Genomic DNA, 12,888 nt, shown 5'->3' on the forward strand with positions numbered 1-12,888 from the left:
TGGGCAGGATGTGACATTCTGTTCCCTGTGTGATTGATCTCGTATTGTTATTGTCCAGCATAAAGCCCAGACTAATGCTATGACTTCTCTCTTGGATACTACTGGTGCTCCCAATCCTACTTCCAGAAATTTGTGCCTGAATTCAACTGTTGGTACCGTTGTGGTCCCCCCATATATTCCGTTGGGAGACGGAATATACTGACTGTTCACCACATATTCAGGCTGCTCTACAGGAGTTGGGTTATGATGTGCTGTCTGTTCATTGCTAAAGTATTCCACCACGAGGAAATCGAACACGCCCTATTAATATTGCCAAGATCACGTTCGGTTCATGGTCTCTTCCCGATTATATTATCGGTGGTATGAAACTCCCAGTGAGAGAATTAATTGATCCTCCTCGCCAGTTCTGATCTTGCTTACGCTTATGGCCCTCCCAGTAAATGGTGTTGTTCAGCGGCTATTTGTCCTAGATGTGCTCAGCACTGTCATACTGACGTAAACTGCCCCGCTGTTGCATGCTGTTGTCCTAATTGCGGTGATGGTCGTCCAGCTTATGTCTGTTCTTATCACACCATATTTGAGAGTGAAGTCTCTCGTTCTCGTGCTCATGAACTAATGTCACTTAGGAAGGCACGTCAGATTGTTCATAGCATGGGTTTTGATGGCTGTTCCTCATAAGCAGGCCGTGTCCATTGGTCAGACAGGGTGCCTTCTACGTCCTCACAAACTCCTGCTCCTAGTGCTCCTTCCCATACGCCAGTATCAACTTCCTCTGTCCCTGCAGCTTGTTGTTCAACCTCGTCCAACTTCTGCCCTCCACCCCGTCAGTCTCTCGATGGCCGATTACCAAACACCTCCCACAAGGTCCAAGTTTAGTCTGCTGCATCCACTGTCATAAGGCACACCCTGGGTCTTCAAATGACTGACTGGTTTAGGCTGGAAAGAGAAATCCTTCTTATTCACAATGAAGATAAAGTGAATTTTGCAGAGGCCCGAACTAGGGCCCTGACGTCCGTGTTGAGAAATGGGGAGTCTTATGCTTCAATTCTGTCCCGTCGTAGGAGTAAACGTCATCCTGTCATAAAGCAGTCCCAAGACTCACCTTTATCCTCATCTACAGTGACCCCATCACCTGTTTCTGTGTCTCTGGGACCACAGCCTCGACTACTTGATGCTGAAGTCCCTATGGATAAGAAAGTGACCCCTAATACGTCGCAATCCTCAACTGGGGTTTTTGAAACACGGCTTCCCTCAAAACGTCATCGTGGCTCCTCAGATTCTTTGATTGCTGATAATCCTCCAAACAAAATATCTATAGTTGAATCCTTCTCTTGTGATGTCTCTCCTTCAGCACAAGAGCCCTCAGGCATTAATTCAGAGTCTGGAAGGGTGCATGGGGTGCCAGTTCCATCTGATACTGTACCTCCTTCTTGGAGAAGTTGGACGTTTCCCTTCCAGTCACCTGTGAAGAACCGGTTCTGCCAGCCTCATCTTCGGGATCTGGGACCCCTGCCCCTCCTGTCAGCTGTCGTGGGTCACCGGGGAAAGTGGACAGGAGTGAGAAAGTGCTTCACTCACCTACTGGGCCTTGCCATGCTGGCTTGCAGTCCTCTGCTTCTTCAATGGCATCAGGCCATTGCGCCACCCACTGCAGTGCCCCTGACTCCATTTCTGGTGTGAGTACCCATATTCCAAAGAAGGCCATGTCACAGGGCCATTCTGTGATTACTTCTAAGTGACCATTTATTTATTGTCTGAGATTTCTTTCTCTTCCCTCATTTATTTTATTCTCCTTTGCTCCTCTGAAATTATTATTTTTTATGGCTTTCTCGGCTAGCATACTGCAATGGAATTGTCGAGGGCTGCGAGACAATTGGGAGGAGCTGCAAACCTCCTGATTTCTCCTTTGTGTGTATGTCTCCAAGAAACTCTTGTAGGTTTTGCCACTCATGATGTGCCACCTGGGTACTATGTTTTTACTCAGTGCCAACTCAGGGTCCTGTTGGTGGTAGTGCTGTTCTGGTGAGGGCTAACGTCCCTCATCTACCAGTCCACCTCCAGTCTGACCTCCAGTGTGTTGCTGTACAGTTGCATGATCACCTCTGGTATACAGTTTGTTCCAAATATTTACTGCCCAACGTAGCAGTCGGTAGTGCAGAAATTGAGAACCTTCTTGGTTAGTTACCTACTCCCTTTCTTCTCACAGGGGACGTTAATGGTCGCCACCCTATGTGAGGTGACTGTCTTGTTAACCAACGTGGGGGTTTGTTGGCTTCCTTATTGGAGGATGAGGATCTTGCCTTGTTCGATACTGGGGTTTTTGCATATTCACCCCAAAATGGATTCCTTTACTGCAATTGACCTTTCTGTCTGCTCTCGTGACTGCCTCTGGACTTTACCTGGAAGGTTATGAAAAATCTACATAGGAGTGATCATTTCCCATCATCCTTACTGCAATGGTATCTAGTCCTTGTTCCTGTCTACGAAGATGGAGGTTGGATAAGGCGGACTGGTCACTTTTGTATTCTTTGATTTCTGTTAATGTCTCTGCTGTTGACTTTCCACATATAGATGAGGCTGTTTCGTTCTTTACCATTGCACTGCATTCTGCTGCCCATCAAGCTGTTCCTAAAACCTCTGGTATGTATAGCTGTCAACCTGTCCTCCATGGTGGAATTAGGATTGATGCATTGCTGTATGTGCTAAGATAGCTTTCTTACGATATTGTAGATGCAGAACAGAACATAATCTTGTTGAATTCTGGAGGGCGTGGACTAATACAAGCTAGGCAGGACTTTTAGATGACTTTTGTGTCATCTGTAACTCCAAGACGCCAGTGTCTCAGATGTGGAAGAGGATGCGAAAGATTTTGGGTAAATTCGCTCAAGGCATTTCCTCCGTGCTGATATCTAATGGTAAACCGGTTGGTGACCCTGCAGCTGCAGCTGATGTTTTGGCATCTGCCTTTGTGGCTGTCTGTCATTCTCCTGTTTTTGCCAGACATCAGGAGGTGGAGGAGGCTCAGGTGATAGACTTCCATTCAGGGAATGGGTAGACTTACAGGCTTCCTTTCTCTTATCACGAACTTCAACCTGCCTTTTCCATCTGTCATGCCACCTCACCAGGGCTGGATGATATTCCCTACGTGGTGCTTTGGCACCTGGATAGAGATGCACTGTCTTTCTTCTCAGCCTCTTTAATGGAATCTGGAGAGACTCTCCTCGTTCCACCTCCTGGCTTGAGGCTATTGTCCTGCCATTCCAGAAGCCAGGGAGGGCAGGTTACAGTCCCCTGGAATATCAGCCAATTGCCCTAACATCTTGCATGTATATTGAAATAAATGGTCAGTACCCACATAATGTACTGTATATCCTGAAAAGGAATGAATGTCTCTTTCAGTGTCAGTATGGTTTTCAAAAATGTTGCTTAACAACCGATGCACTTGTTCATCTTGAGGCTGCAGCATGTGACTCTCTTGCTAGGAAGCAGCATCTGGTCTGCTTTTTCTTTGACCTAGAAAAGGCATATCATACTACGTGGCAGTTTGGTATCTTCAAACAACTCCATTCTTTTGGTTTACATGGCAGCTGCCCCCATTAATATTGAATTTTCTGTGTGACCGTTCTTTCAGGGTTCGGGTTGGCTTCACCCTGTGACCCTCAGGAGGAAGGAGTGCCTCATGGAAATGTCCTCAGCATGATCCCTTATTCTATAGCATTGGATGGTATTGTGTTCTGTATTCCAGAGGGGGTGTTTGCCACACTGTATGTCGATGATCTGGCCCTATAGTATGTTGCTTCCACAATGTCCATGGCTGAATGTTGCATGCAGCTCTCCCTGGACAAAGTCTGTCACTGGGCCATCTTTTATGGCTTCCATTTCTCATCAACCATAACGGTGGCCTTGGATTTCTGTCGCTTTAGAGGTCCTGATCCTGACATCCAGTTGTATGGCCACAGGGTGCAATATGAGTGAGACAAGGTTCCTTGGCCTTGTTTCTGACAGGAGACTGATGTGTTTTCCTTATATCCGTTCATTACGACTTTCATGCCTCCGAGCCCTCTCTCTCCTATGGATTCTGTCTCACTTGTCTTGGGGCGCCGACAGAACCATCCTGCTGTATCTTTACTATGCCTTAGTAAGGAGCAAATTGGACAATGGAGTGTGTGGTGTACTCTTCTGTTACTGAGGCAAGGCTGCGACCACTAAATTCGATACATCATGCTGGGATCCATCAGTCAGCTGGGGCTTTCCGATCTTCCCCGATTCCTAGTTTACTGGTTGATGCAAATGAGTCGCCATTGGTTCTCCACCGGCAGTCCTTAATGGGTACAGTGTTGGCACCGCCTTAGCTGTCTTCCTTCCCCATTGAGTTGTCAGGCTGTCTCTAAGGTCACTCTTTGCCCCTTTTCCAACACTCACCCTCCCTATGCACATCTATTTGGGTACAGATTGAGAGTTGCCATGGGGGAGTGGGGTATTCAGTCCTCCCATGTTTGTCCAGTGCATGTTCCCCGAGTGGCTTCCTGGCTTATCTCAGAGGTACGACCATGTGTTTACTTCCCTAGGAGGATGGCCTCTCTTTCATCTTAGGTAGCTCTGTCTTACTTTATAGAACATGCCTTTGCTCACAGCTGCTCGATCCATTTCTGATTGATCCAAATCCCGTATGAGGGCAGGCTTTGGTGTCATTTTCAATGACTTTAGCCTTGGTGGGAGTCTCCCTCCTTCCACATCTGCTTTTACAACTGAACTTACTGCCATTTTAGTTGCAGTTGAATTGATTTTTAGTTTCCCTCCATCTGCATTTACTCTCAGACTTTTGTGCACCAGTCCAACTCTTCATTTCCTAAATCTTTCCTCCACCTCCTTTCCGTTCTCTGCAATCAGCTCCAAGTCATCAGTATACATAACCTCCCATCGGAGTTTATTTCTGAAGTCAAATGAAAGAGCTTCGAGCACCGTGACAAACATTTAGGGGCTCAAAACTGACTACTGATGCACGCCAACATTCACGGAATATTTATCGCTCAAATCTCCATTCACCTGGGTGCATGCACATACACATGCATTAACATAACTATTCTAACCAGCCACTGCTCGATCTCAAGCTTCCTCATTCCCCACTTCACCACTTCCCTAGGGATTCTGTCAAAGGCCTTCTCCAATCCAACAAACACAAAGCACAGCTCTTGTTCAGTTTCAATATTTTTTCCTGCAACTGTCATACAATAAATATGGTATCAGAGAGAGAGAGAGAGAGAGAGAGAGAGAGAGGTAAAAATAAGTAATAAGTATAGCAGTTAAGTAATGTTATTGCATTATAATATTATTCATGATTTTATAGATCTGTTTTCCTGTATCATGTGGAATTGTTAAATTAAAAAATAAAATTATGAATATGTATTTTTATGTATATTATCTATGCAAGCAGTCTTTATTTTGTGGTAAAACATTTAACCCGGCCCGTCCCATCGACGTATGGGTACGTTGCAACAATTTGCATTTGCCAGTCCCGGCGACTTACCAGTAAGTCGTGCAGTTGCAAGGTCCCTAATTTGCACAATTTTCAATTTTCGCGCGTGATTTTTCGTATGTATACACGGGACACCTTCCTCTATTCCTCTACAAGATGCCAAGCAGGGACAATGCCTTACACAGCATATCCCCCCTCCCCCCCTCACGCCATTGTCTCGGCAATTCACCTGTTACCAGTGACCTGGCCAATAAAGACATTCAGGGCCAGAGTGATTCCCCAATCGATGACAATGTGAAGGACAAGGTTTACATAGCATTAGAGGAAGAAACACTCAGAAATGATGATCAGGTAATGTGGGAAAAAAAGGTCATGAATGGTGATTAGTTAGTGAGTGAAACAATGCTTATAATGCCTATATTACTGCTTGAAAACCAATATACTCTCATACTACATATAAATTCAAACCAAGTAAATAAATAAATACCGTTTATGAGTGGATAAAATAATTACCCTCCCATAGAACTCGTTTTCTTTGGTGCCAGCATGTTAGGAAACCCAGTCAGGTAAGGAGGAACTCCTACCTGGATTGAGTATTTTAAACCTCAGGTGAGCAATTTCTCTATGAATTTTCGATGTTTCTCACCAAAAGCAGAGGTTTTAGCCAAAAAAAAATTTTTGAAAATACCTCGGGACTGGGGGATGTCGGAGGTGCGGAAAACCTCGGGATGTGATGGGTTAATGTCAAGTTGTGTGTGTTCATTTTATTATTCGAAGAGCTTCTATATGCTACGCTAAGCTGAAGTGATTACTTTACCAATAAAAAATACACTAGAATGTACTCACTCATTGCCATTTGAAAGATGGTACAGAAGGGCTATAAAAGCTTCTCTCTCCTTCCTCAAGATGTTTCGAAAGCTCGGTATTGCATTTTTTTTTTTTTTTTGTAATGAGTTACAGATGTAGCCTACTGTGAGGGTATAGTATAATAAGAGTTTCGTGCCTGAGTGTCGTTCAGCTCGGACACTGGTTTATCCTTTTTTGTTTCGTATTCGGTTCGGATTCGTTTGGTGAGGTGGCAAGTAGCTAAGGGGCGTGATGTGGCATTGGAGGTTAGATATTAGTTTCCATTTGCAGTACCGTCAGTTGCTCCCCACCCACTAGCCAGGATCCTACTTCTTTCGAGGGACGAATGGGAGAGGCATCCTTCATGTTCCGTTAGTGACTCCTGTGAGGTGTTCCTGCCCGAGTGGTACACGGCTGGATAATATTACGGAACACCCGGGGATACAGGAGAGGGCCAACACTCGAAGTTTTAACGTAGGGAAACTGTATCATATTTTATGAAAGGGACTTATAAGGAACTTTTGTCTGTATTTAACGGTGGTACAAACCTTTGGTGCTATGATTGTTACTGTTATTGTAATAAATTTATTATTGTTTTTTCTGTTTACCATTAACCCAAGAGCAACACTTCTGATACCTGATCCCTGATTTATGATATAGCTATGTTCACCGGATTACTTTGTGTTTTAGAGAACCTGAAGTATTTACGCCTACAGAATGTTTGTTCATTATCTGTTTGGATGAAATGTATCATCAAAAATGATATGAATTGTTTCTAAGGCCGCAAATAGTCATAATTTTCCAAGTGAGGCCAGTTCTACTGTAATTGTCGCTTGGAGAACGACATGTGGTTCAAACGCCAATTTCCTAACACCAGAGCAGAGATTTTGTTTATCTGTGTGCAAGAACTGATTCCTTGACGATGTAAATTTAGTAATTATCACCCAAATCAAGTCTCGAAGCCAAATTTAAACTGTCATTTTTGGTTTTAATGGTAGCCTTTTTGAATTTAGCTCATACAAAGTTATCGAGAAGGCGACAATGACATCAAACGGATTTATACAAAATAAGGTCCTTCTAACAGAAACAATGATGAAAACTTGTATGTATGCATTCCAGAACAATGCTGAGCTCTAAATCTCATTCTGCCACCTGACTGAGACAAAGAAAACAAACTAGTTGAACAATCTTCCCATGCATACGAAATTTCCTTAGAGTGAAAATGAATCAATACTTCATTTACAAAACCTTTCAACAGCACGCTCATCACTCTCCACCCATCCCCACCTCACTCCATCCCATCCCAGCCAATCCTAACCCACTCAACCCCACGCCACTGATTTGACCACATCCCGCCCTACCTTACTCCACCTCCTCGTCATCTTGCTTCATCCCCACCTCAGGGCATTTCATATACACTCACACTGCACCCTGACACACAATAGCAGTATAACACGCTCGGGATTATTCATATCATAGAACACAGCACGCACAGACATAAACCTGATTTATGAACAGTTTTTTTTATAAGGGGTATGTCGTGTTCACAAAAGGGCGAGAAGGTGCTGTACTGGTCTGCAGATCCAGTTCGTAAACCCAGTTCTGTCTCCGGGTATGCCAGACTTTAGGACGCATTTTCATTTCTGCATTTCATTATTCACCCAACACTAGAAAATGGAGACTGGTTTGTAAACCGATTATTGTGGGTCAAGTTCAGGGGAAGACTGACATGGAAAAATAATAATCTGTCTTAATAACCATAATAAATGCACTGGAACAGTCTGCTTCACACAATTGGCATGGGTGGGCAGCTCTACTGTACGCGTTTGAGCTCTTTATGAGTCCTGAAGGGCAGCTGATTCATGGGACGAAGGACTAATACTGGTTGTTATTGGTTGACATTAACGAAGGTAGAAGCGAACTACCTCTACCCAATATTTCACGCACGGGTACGGGTAGGTAATGTTTGAAGTGTACAATGTGAGAGTGTAAATGTGGAACCTGTTGGAGCAGTTCTGTTTGGGATGGAGAGAATTTGCATTAAGTCATGGAAGGAACCTGGACAGGGTGCGAATGTGAGAAAAAGCATGAAAAGACATAGTACTGCAGCCTCTTAAATATCCGTGCCCAGGAGGGGTTGAAAACAGATCAGGACTGATAAGGACATGCTCTATCAACCTGACCGTCAGTGGCTCCATTAAACACTATGCAGTCAGTAAAGGAAAACTTCATTATTCTTTCTAGTTCTTTCCCCACGTTCCCTTGCTCGTTGCCGTCGTGGGGGGCTTCGGGGACATTGAGTGGGGCTTGATGTGTGGGGAGCTCCAGCAGCGTACCGGTACCTTCATTCCCTCCACAGACGTGGAGGCCTGGTTGCAAGAGGGCCTTCAAGTCCATTCTGCTCTCCCCTCTCCCCTCTCCCCCCTCCCTTAGGCCCAAGTCATTGCCTCAACTAATTTTGCAAGGCACTTTTCTTTTTCTATCACTTCTTCTTTCGTTTTCTCCTGTTGCTCTCTATGCTATCATTTGGCTTTAAATGGCGTGGACTTTTCCACACTCATCAAAATTCTCGTAACTGACAACAAATAAGTTATAACAGGAAGGATTGGGTGTGCCCTTGGGTTATTGTCTCGGCCAGTGGTGGGGGTCATGGTGGTTCGGCACCACCCTAGTGTGCGGACCTCTGCTGAGGGACCCTCTGTGGAGGCGGGACAGCTGCTGGGCTGCAACTGTCGGTTCCGGGGGTGCCGTGGCTCAGTGGCGGGACTCTCGGTCATTGGTCAGTGACCCTTCACAGTGCAGGGAACCTTTGTTCTCTGGCGCAGCGTCGCTATCCCTTCCAGGGTAAGGTAAGGGGCGCAAACTGGAGTTTGACCTCCACTGGGGTCAGCCGGGCCTCTAGACTAGGGGTTTCGCCTGTAATGTCCTTTCTTTTTAAGCCATCATGATGAGCCTTTCCTGTTTCATATACCATTATGGATTTGGATATTAGTTCCCCCTCCCCCGGTTCTGCCATCGACCTGACCCAGGTAACAACCTCGGCTTGTCTTTGGGACGTCCCACCGACTACCTCCACTTTTCCGTCTCATTTCTCCTCCTCCTCACCTCCTTCCTCTTTTACTCCTCCAATTTCTGCCCAGTCCTCCTCTGCTAGCTCCTCGCCCTATCATTACTCTAGAATCTTATCTTCCTCTTACCTCATCTACCTTTTCCATGCGTATCTCTCGTCCTCGTCCATCTCTGCTCTCATTTCCTAAGCAAACAGAACATGACAAATTCCAAGCTTTGTTCGGCCCCCAGACCTAGACCAAGTTTTTTGACATTCCCTCAACTGTCCCTCTAGCAGGCGATGACCTGCTTTTTCAGTGTTGCCTATTGAAGCAGGTGGGCAAAGATGTCCAATTTACGTCTCGTCCAGATGGCTCTCGTATTGTAACAGTTCAGTCCGAAGAACAGGCGACTGCCATGACCAGTTTACTTAGTCGTGCCGGTACATCGATTATTGTAAAAGTTCAGTCCAAAGAACAGGCAACTCCCACGACCAGTTAACTTAGTCCTGCTGGTACACCGATTATTGTAACAAAAAATGTTCCTCTCAGTTCTTGTATGGGAACGGTCTTGGTTCCCACTTATGTCGGTCTTGGCGACCGTCAGTGGCCAGAGTGTTCTCCTCTTATCCAGGAGATTTTAGAACTCCAGTGTCATAAAGTACTGTACAGTGTTACTCGCTTCCTCCTACTCATCGCTGCCACTATTCTATAAATATTGCAAAAATCCGTTTCGACAGCCGTACCTTACCTACCATTGTTATCTTGGTGGTCTCAAGCTAAACGTTAAGGAATCTCCCCCAGTCCCTCATCAATGCCGTGCTTGCTGGAAGTTTGGACACCTCCTGAAATTTTGCAGATCCACTTCTATGTGGGGCCTTTGTTCATCTTCCGATCATAAGGATGATGAATGCCCCTTGGATCTTCGCTGCTGTCCTAATTGTAGAGGTGAGCATACCGCCACCGATCGTCGTTGCCCTTCATACAAATTTGAATGTGAGGTTCTCCGAATCCAACTGTCCACTGGACTCTGCAGGGCTGAAGCTCGCCAGGAAGCACGACGTCAAGGCTATACAGATACTACTGCCACAGCCTATCATCTCTATTCTTCTGTTGCAACCTCAGATGTCTTTGTCACTTCTTCGTCCTCTCCCTCCTTTTCTTTACAGCCTTCTTGTTCTCTTTCTGCGGCCCAACCTTTGTCCATTTCTCTCTCAACCACCTCTTGCTCTTCTTCGTCCACCCCTATTTCGTTATCAAATTCCTTTTCAGTTCTCGGTTCCTCTACTTCCACCTCTCTTTCCTCTACCCCACCTACGTCATCATCTACTTCCTCGCCCGTGTCGCATCCTTCCCGTTCTCGGCCACGCCCCTCCCACCCTGCCACTCCCATTCAGTCGGTCAAGAAACGTAAAGCCCATCGTGGGTTGCGTCCTGTTCCCCAAAAGCGCTGCATGCCTGCTCTGTCCTCCAGATCTGAGTTCCGTCCACTTCGTCATGCATCTTCGGGTGATAGTTCCTCCTTTACCTTAGTTTGTTCCAACCACTGCTGCAACCGTCCCCATTTCCACTTCTACAATTACCGTTTCTGCCGATGTTCACTCTCCTCCTCTCACTCTTCCTTCCACTCCTCTTCCCCCTGATGCTGCAGTCTCCACATCCTCTACTTCATCCGTAATCTCTCCGTTACCTCCACCTTTCTTTTCTTCCCCCACCTCAACTTCAAGTGAGCCTATCGTCAAATCCCTTTTAGACCTTCCTTTGCCTCCAGGGAAAGAAACCCCCTTCCCTCGCCGCCGTTCTTCTATGCCCGAGTCATGCCCTTCCACCATTCAGTTCTCCAGTGGTTCTTCGATACCACTACCCTTACTCAAAGGTAGCCTCTTCAACAACAAACATAGTCCAGTAGAAAGTCTTTATGCGGAGTCAGGTTATCCTTCGCTTTATAGACGTCGCGCATTACTTTCTCTTCGCTGTTTCTTGAGACAACATCAGTTTCAGTCTTCTTCGGTGCTCAAAATACATTCCTTTATTTTCCTCCTTTACCATAATTTCCCTTATTTTCCTCCTTTACCATAATTTCCCTTATTTTCCTCCTTTACCATAATTTCCCTTATTTTCCTCCTTTACCATAATTTCCCTTATTTTCCTCCTTTACCATAATTTCCCTTATTTTCCTCTTTTACCATAATTTCCCTTATTTTCCTCCTTAACCATAATTTCCCTTATTTTCATCCTTTACAGTAATTTCCTTTATGTTCATCCTTTACCATAATTTCCCTTATTTTCATCCTTTACAGTAATTTCCCTTATTTTCCTCCTTTACCATAATTTCCCTTATTTTCCTCCTTTACCATAATTTCCCTTATTTTCCTCCTTTACCATAATTTCCCTTTTTTTCATCCTTTACAATAATTTCCTTTATTTTCATCCTTTTCCATAATTTCCCTTTTTTCATCCATAATAGTCCTTTATTTTCCTCCTTTACCATAATTTCCCTTATTTTCATCCTTTACCATAACAGTCCTTATTTTCCTCCTTTACCTTATTTTCACTCTGTGATGCGACTTGAGCCATATGGTCTTTGTTACCTGGTGCTACCTTTTCATTTCATTTCATTTCTAGTTCTTCTTCTTCGTATTCTTTTACTTTTTCTTTTTCTTCTCACTATAATAATAATAATAAATTGTTGCTGCTGCTGTCATCGTCGTCGTCGTCAGCATCAGTATCAGCATCAGCTTAGGCGTCTTTCTAGCACCTCTTCCTTATTTTCTTTTTTCACATATAATACATGTTTCTGTATATTCCACACACTGTGCAGCACTCTCGCCCTGCAATTGGCCTAAGAGTCAAACCTTTCACCTTGTCCTCCAACGTAAAGTTTTGTTGTTTTGTTTTGAAATCGATTTACTTCATCCTTGTCCAATGTCAGCCCCTCTACCGAGTTTAGTCCAGGTGAGAACAAAGGTGCTTAAGACGCGATTTGGAAATGAAAATGGTCAACAATCACGAGATTTTATTACATTGTGGCAAGGTATAGGGCGACGTCTACAAGCTCATAAGCGTAATAATGTTAATAATATTATGATTATATGTTGGGTTTTGGGCCTTTCATATAATGTGGGGTAGCTGAGTTCGGTGTGACAAAACATTGCATAAATGTGCAGTACCAAACGAGAAATTGGGGAAAAAAAAAAAAAAAAACATTATATTTGTTTGATTCTCTCCATTTTCTCTTATTTTAAGCAATAGACTGGTGAAAAGTATTTTCTTATAGAGATACTTTGTTGTTATCAAATACCTGTTTCGCGTTAAAGAAACAATCGTATACTTAGTACAGTATTTACTGCAGTCGTACAGAAGGCTTTCTACCAGACACATACATACATACATTTATATACAAACAAATATACATACATACATCATATAGAAAATCTTATTGATATATTATTTTACTTAAATGTAAAATTTGAACCTTTTATGCAAAATTTTAAGTACGTTGGAAGACCGTTTCCATAG

Source organism: Coenobita brevimanus, chromosome 94 (genome assembly GCF_032717465.1).
Source record: "Coenobita brevimanus isolate Jiangsu-jjx chromosome 94, ASM3271746v2, whole genome shotgun sequence".
NCBI lineage: Eukaryota > Metazoa > Arthropoda > Malacostraca > Decapoda > Coenobitidae > Coenobita > Coenobita brevimanus.